The sequence below is a fragment of the Salmo trutta genome, unplaced genomic scaffold (assembly GCF_901001165.1).
Source record: "Salmo trutta unplaced genomic scaffold, fSalTru1.1, whole genome shotgun sequence".
NCBI classification, from domain to species: Eukaryota; Metazoa; Chordata; class Actinopteri; order Salmoniformes; family Salmonidae; genus Salmo; species Salmo trutta.
The window spans coordinates 2038660-2046576 of record NW_021823319.1 but is presented as its reverse complement, the minus strand read 5'-3'; the positions used below and the strand labels follow the sequence as shown (position 1 = coordinate 2046576).

At 46.6% G+C, this 7917-nt stretch overlaps 1 long non-coding RNA gene across 1 annotated transcript; it reads right to left on the bottom strand.

Moving 5' to 3' along the window:
• Positions 1-818: 818 nt before the first annotated feature.
• On the bottom strand, positions 819-1253 carry LOC115190093 (uncharacterized). Its single transcript, XR_003877104.1, has 2 exons — positions 966-1253; positions 819-907 (listed from the first exon to the last, which is right to left on the bottom strand). It is a non-coding gene; the product is annotated as an uncharacterized LOC115190093 (long non-coding RNA).
• Positions 1254-7917: the final 6664 nt, after the last annotated feature.

Here is a 7917-nt window from a genome sequence, read left to right as displayed (position 1 = left end):
GGGAATGTGTCTTTACCTATTCTTAAACCATGTGAACGTTCCAAAATGGCAACCTATTACCAAGCATCTTTAATACAACAAACAATCAATGGTTCCCTGAGCGAGTGAAGACTGAAGAGCATTTCAGCATCCCAAATAGCACCCTATTCCATGTATAGTGCACTACTTTTAACCAGGGCCCTATTCCCTTTGTAGTGCACTACATTATAGTGCACTACATTTAACCAGGGCTCTGTTCCCTTTATAGTGCACTACATTATAGTGCACTACATTTAACCAGGGCCCTATTCCCTTAATAGTGCACTACATTATAGTGCACTACATTTAACCAGGGCTCTATTCCCTTAATAGTGCACTACATTATAGTGCACTACATTTAACCAGGGCTCTATTCCCTTAATAGTGCACTACATTATAGTGCACTACATTTAACCAGGGCTCTATTCCCTTAATAGTGCACTACATTATAGTGCACTACATTTACCCAGGGCCCATAGGGTTCCATTTGGGACATGGCCTGTGTAGAAGCAGCCTGTGCAGAACAGTGTCGTATCCCTAGAACAGCTTAACATGAATAAATCAACAAGGTATCATTTTCTTCTATTTTATGGTTGTTTGATATTTAGAACACAACGAATAAAATAATAATAAAATAAATATTTAAATAAACGAACTCTTATGTAAAAACAATTCATCTATATTTTGTTTCCCGGTAAAGAGGATACTCAACAACAAACGATCAAGTTATTCAGATTTTCAGAGCATTATTTGGTCTCTTTTTCACCCGTACTCCGCCCCCAGCATGTCTTTTTCTTTAGTTTTTCCTTTGTTGTCGTGTTCTGAATATCTAAACTAGCATAAGTTACTACTCTCTCTGATTCATGTTCTCAACACCCTCTCTGGTCTCCTCTCCTGTCTACCTGGTGACCCCCAGGCTGATGTTCTCAACACCCTCTCTGGTCTACCTCTCCTGTCTACCTGGTGACCCCCAGGCTGATGTTCTCAACACCCTCTCTGGTCTACCTCTCCTGTCTACCTGGTGACCCCCAGGCTGATGTTCTCAACACCCTCTCTGGTCTCCTCTCCTGTCTACCTGGTGACCCCCAGGCTGATGTTCTCAACACCCTCTCTGGTCTCCTCTCCTGTCTACCTGGTGACCCCCAGGGTGATGTTCTCAACACCCTCTCTGGTCTCCTCTCCTGTCTACCTGGTGACCCCCAGGCTGATGTTCTCAACACCCTCTCTGGTCTACCTCTCCTGTCTACTGGTGACCCCCAGGCTGATGTTCTCAACACCCTCTCTGGTCTCCTCTCCTGTGTACCTGGTGACCCCCAGGCTGATGTTCTCAACACCCTCTCTGGTCTCCTCTCCTGTCTACCTGGTGACCCCCAGGCTGATGTTCTCAACACCCTCTCTGGTCTACCTCTCCTGTCTACCTGGTGACCCCCAGGCTGATGTTCTCAACACCCTCTCTGGTCTCCTCTCCTGTCTACCTGGTGACCCCCAGGCTGATGTTCTCAACACCCTCTCTGGTCTCCTCTCCTGTCTACCTGGGGACCCCCAGGGTGATGTTCTCAACACCCTCTCTGGTCTCCTCTCCTGTCTACCTGGTGACCCCCAGGGTGATGTTCTCAACACCCTCTCTGGTCTCCTCTCCTGTCTACCTGGTGACCCCCAGGCTGATGTTCTCAACACCCTCTCTGGTCTCCTCTCCTGTCTACCTGGTGACCCCCAGGCTGATGTTCTCAACACCCTTTCTGGTCTCCTCTCCTATCTACCTGGTGACCCCCAGGCTGATGTTCTCAACACCCTCTCTGGTCTCCTCTCCTGTCTACCTGGTGACCCCCAGGCTGATGTTCTCAACACCCTCTCTGGTCTCCTCTCCTGTCTACCTGGTGACCCCCAGGCTGATGTTCTCAACACCCTCTCTGGTCTCCTCTCCTGTCTACCTGGTGACCCCCAGGCTGATGTTCTCAACACCCTCTCTGGTCTCCTCTCCTGTCTACCTGGTGACCCCCAGGCTGATGTTCTCAACACCCTCTCTGGTCTCCTCTCCTGTCTACCTGGTGACCCCCAGGCTGATGTTCTCAACACCCTCTCTGGTCTCCTCTCCTGTCTACCTGGTGACCCCCAGGCTGATGTTCTCAACACCCTCTCTGGTCTACCTCTCCTGTCTACCTGGTGACCCCCAGGCTGATGTTCTCAACACCCTATCTGGTCTCCTCTCCTGTCTACCTGGTGACCCCCAGGCTGATGTTCTCAACACCCTCTCTGGTCTCCTCTCCTGTCTACCTGGTGACCCCCAGGCTGATGTTCTCAACACCCTCTCTGGTCTCCTCTCCTGTCTACCTGGTGACCCCCAGGCTGATGTTCTCAACACCCTCTCTGGTCTCCTCTCCTGTCTACCTGGTGACCCCCAGGCTGATGTTCTCAACAACCCTCTCTGGTCTCCTCTCCTGTCTACCTGGTGACCCCCAGGCTGATGTTCTCAACACCCTCTCTGGTCTCCTCTCCTGTCTACCTGGTGACCCCCAGGCTGATGTTCTCAACACCCTCTCTGGTCTCCTCTCCTGTCTACCTGGTGACCCCCAGGCTGATGTTCTCAACACCCTCTCTGGTCTCCTCTCCTGTCTACCTGGTGACCCCCAGGCTGATGTTCTCAACACCCTCTCTGGTCTCCTCTCCTGTCTACCTGGTGACCCCCAGGCTGATGTTCTCAACACCCTCTCTGGTCTCCTCTCCTGTCTACCTGGTGACCCCCAGGGTGATGTTCTCAACACCCTCTCTGGTCTCCTCTCCTGTCTACCTGGTGACCCCCAGGCTGATGTTCTCAACACCCTCTCTGGTCTCCTCTCCTGTCTACCTGGTGACCCCCAGGCTGATGTTCTCAACACCCTCTCTGGTCTACCTCTCCTGTCTACCTGGTGACATTTGGGGTTAAACACTCAACAAACAAAGAGAGAGGATCTGGAAACAGGGAAATGTGAGTTCCTAATGAAAGATACAGAGGGGGAAATGTGAGTTTGATGTGACTAGTACAATCTAACGCACCACCAGCCTACACTCACCACTTCCATCTGAAGAGGTGAGTCCCCTGTTCCCTGATCATTGGTAATACCGTAGCTAGCCCCCCCCCCCCCCACCCCGCAATGTGCAGGAGGTTTAACCCACTGATTGGGATGTATAGTGGAATATTGAAGGATTGAGTCAGTCACTTTCTCTCCCTGAAGCCCAACGTCACAGAGACGTGGAGGAAGCAATGTAGGCGACAACTGACAGTTCCCTTGACTACAGCTACCAGTGTTCTGTCAGCTTAAATATAAAACACATTCAGAAAGAGAAAAAAACAAGCAGAACCTTTGATTGAACTGTTGATTGCAACTTAAAAGGCAAATTTAGGAATTTCAAAAAGGCTTCTATTTATACAACCCTCATAAATAATGTATAACAGCTAGATACAGAATAGTTGGTGTGTTGTTGTGTTCAGAACAGGAAACAGTTTCTGCTACAGTCAGATTCTTCCACCCACCTTCTAGCATCTCAAAAGGAGGACGAGGTTATGGTCTGAATGTATGAATTAGATGTTAAACATTACCAAGGACGACTCCTTCCAAACTGCCTTTTATTTTCTTCTACTGTACATAAGGAGAAATAAAAAAAAACGACTTTGGGAAAGATATACTCTCCTGTTATGTTTCATTGTCGGCCAATCAATGCCAATGATAGCTCCCTTCTATAAACTACCACTCACTCAACTAAACACACATCTTCTCAAACCTTGTTAAAAAACCTAAACCCAATAAAAAATACTGTTTCCCTGAATTTGGACTGAAGTTCAATCCCTCCTGTTCATCTATAGTTTTGACAAGGAGCAGATTTAGGAGAAAGAGGTTGGCAATTAATCCAGTCGGGAATGTTTACTGTTTCCTGCGGAATGTCTCGGAACAGACAGAACCTTCAGAACACACAGACAGAACCCTCAGAACACACAGACAGAACCCTCAGAACACACAGACAGAACCCTCAGAACACACAGACAGACAGAACCCTCAGAACACACAGACAGAACCCTCAGAACACACAGACAGACAGAACCCTCAGAACACACAGACAGAACCCTCAGAACACACAGACAGAATCCTCAGAACACACAGACAGAACCCTCAGAACACACAGACAGAACCCTCAGAACACACAGACAGAACCCTCAGAACACACAGACAGACAGAACCCTCAGAACACACAGACAGAACCCTCAGAACACACAGACAGACAGAACCCTCAGAACACACAGACAGAACCCTCAGAACACACACACAGAACCCTCAGAACACAGACAGACAGAACCCTCAGAACACACAGACAGAACCCTCAGAACACACACAGACAGAACCCTCAGAACACACACACACAGAACCCTCAGAACACACCGTACCACAACTGGCTCAGGACCAAAACAGTTTACACAACAACTAGGGATGTACGGAAAAACAGAGTGTGAAGGGAGGGGAGAAGAACACTTGCAGTAAGAAATAAAAGTGAAAGAATGTTTTTGTTTTGTTTTGTGGGAGGCTGGCTGGCTGTGATTTCAAAGTGGAACCTTTTTTAGACCTTGTTGTTGTTTTACACTCTTTTAAATAGAGAAAGATATACACTGGTCAGTTTATTAGGTACACCACCCTTGTTTACGAACATTAAATCACTGAGTCAAGTGGTGGCTGTGGCTCTCTGTATAAAGCAGGCAGACAGGTGTCACGGTTGTCGTCGGGAAAGGAGGACCAAAACGTAGCAGGGATGTGGATGCTCATCTTGATATTTATTTATAAAATAAAGTGAACACCAAAATAATAAACACAGAAAAACACACGAACAACCAAACAGTGTTGTAAGGCTCACACACGCAAAACAAGAGACAATCTCCCACAAACACTAAACCAAACACATACCCATATATAGGACTCTCAATCAGAGGCAACTAGAAAGCACCTGCCTCCAATTGAGAGTCCAACCCCCCCATTAACCTAAACATAGAACTACAACTAAATAGACTAAACATAGAAATACGTTAACAAGGAACAGTGCCCAAAAACCCCGGAATACATAAATCAAATACCCTTCTACAAAAACACCACCCCGAACCACATAAAACAAATACCCTCTGCCACGTCCTGACCAAACTACAATAACAAATAACCCTTATACTGGTCAGGATGTGACAACAGGCATCAAGGCATTCAGTTACTGTTTGATTTTTTGATTTTATTTTTTTTAGCAGGTAGATCAGCTTTAATATTGCAGATAGATTGTGGCTTCCATCAATGTAATTATCTGCATCATTTTCAATCCCCCATATCTCATAGCTTTGTTCAATTGTATTCTTCATACTATAAAATAATATAAAATAATGCCACGGAATTCTAAGCAAATCTTGTCTGCTAAATGAACTAGTGAAGCCCACAGCCATATAGCACAGCCAGATCAGGACCTGCTAAATGAACTAGTGAAGCCCACAGCCATATAGCACAGCCAGATCAGGACCTGCTAAATGAACTAGCGTAGCCCCACAGCCATATAGCACAGCCAGATCAGGACCTAATATAAGGACTAACTCAGAGTATGTATCACAACCTGATCTGTTTCACCTGTCTTGTTCTTGTCTCCACCCCCCCCCCCACAAGGTGTCTCCCATTTTTCCACCATTATCCCCTGTGTATCTATACCTGCGTTTTCTGTTTGTCTGTTGCCAGTTCGTCTTGTCCCGTCAAGTCGTGCCAGCGTCTCTCTCCGTGTTTTTTCCTCTTTCTGGTTTTTGTTCTAGTCTCCCCGGTTACGACCTGTTTTGCCTGTCCTGACCCTGAGCCTGTCCTCTACAGTATATATGCCTATTACCAGGTATACCAGACCCTGTCTGTCCTCTACAGTATATATGCCTATTACCAGGTATACCAGACCCTGTCTGTCCTCTACCTGTCTGTCCTCTACAGTATATATGCCTATTACCAGGTATACCAGACCCTGTCTGTCCTCTACCTGTCTGTCCTCTACAGTACATCTGTCTATTACCAGGTATACCAGACCCTGTCTGTCCTCTACCTGTCTGTCCTCTACAGTACATCTGTCTATTACCAGGTATACCAGACCCTGTCTGTCCTCTACAGTACATCTGTCTATTACCAGGTATACCAACCTCTGCCTGTATATTCAACAAATCTCTGACACCAGAACCATCTGCCTCACGTGTCTCCATCTGCCTCGCGTGTCTCCATCTGCCTCGCGTGTCTCCATCTGCCTCGCGTGTCTCCATCTGCATCTCGTCCTGAGTCATGATAAACCATCTGCCTCACGTCCCGAGTCATGATAGTATTCTGTTCTTCTGAAATAGACTACATTTTATTCATATGTTTCCTAAGGCCTGTCGAAAATAAATACTGGATTTATTGTGAAGGTGTAGGCTATATAACATTGATTTATTAGACTTTTTAAAAAATGTAAATGTTTCAAGGGTCTTGCATCAGTGGCTTCTTGTGTGGAAGCCAGGAGATGCTAAATGTGTTTGTTAATTACAGCGAGAATCAGCAGTTATTTGCTTGACAATCCCCAGCTGACCAAATTTCGTGACTACCCAGGTACAACCCAATACAGTGAAGACAGACCCGCCAGGTACAACCCAATACAGTGAAGACAGACCCGCCAGGTACAACCCAATACAGTGAAGACAGACCCACCCAGGTACAACCCAATACAGTGAAGACAGACCTGCCCAGGAACAACCCAATACAGTGAAGACAGACCCGCCAGGTACAACCCATTATACTGAAGACAGACCCGCCAGGTACAACCCAATACAGTGAAGACAGACCCACCCAGGAACAGCCCAATACAGTGAAGACAGACCCGCCAGGTACAACCCAATACAGTGAAGACAGACCCACCCAGGAACAACCCAATACAGTGAAGACAGACCCGCCAGGTACAACTCAATACAGTGAAGACAGACCCGCCAGGTACAACCCAATACAGTGAAGACAGGTACATCCATATACAATGAAGACAGACCCGCCAGGTACAACCTATTATACTAAAGACAGACCCGCCAGGTTACAACCCAATACAGTGAAGACAGACCCACCCAGGAACAACCCAATACAGTGAAGACAGACCCGCTCAGGTACAACCCAATACAGTGAAGACAGACCCGCCAGGTACAACCCATTATACTGAAGACAGGTACAACCCAATACAGTGAAGACAGACCCGCCAGGTACAACCCAATACAGTGAAGACAGGTACAACCCAATACAGTGAAGACAGACCCGCCAGGTACAACCCATTATACTGAAGACAGACCCGCCAGGTACAACCCAATACAGTGAAGACAGACCCACCCAGGAACAACCCATAACAGTGAAAACAGACCCGCCAGGTACAACCCATTATACTAACCCAGGTACCACCAGGATTCCTAGCAGAGTTGGGTTCAATTCCAGTCTATTCTGGAAGTACACCAGAATTCCACTTCCAATTATCTTCGATGCTTTTCGATTGGGACATTTTGGAATTTGAATTAATTTGACTTTCTTAATTGACCGGAATTGAAATAATTGACCTGAACCCTGATTCCCAGTCTACTGGGGGCCTAAGAAAGAGTTTCCTGTGTGGGTTCTGCCTCGTTCCATTACCTTCATCTGAAATGATTACAGGCAGAATAAATTCCTTCCTGAGTTTAAAGGGGCAATCTGTAGTTGCTATATCCATTTTTTAGCGTATAAATGATTCATATGTGTCATGGGCGTCGTAAGGATTGGACCAAGGTGCAGCGGATAAAGTGCTTATCTTCTTAATTTATTTAAAGAAAACACTCAAAACAAAATAAACAAATGATGAAAAACAGTTCCATAAGGCTCACAGGCTATACAG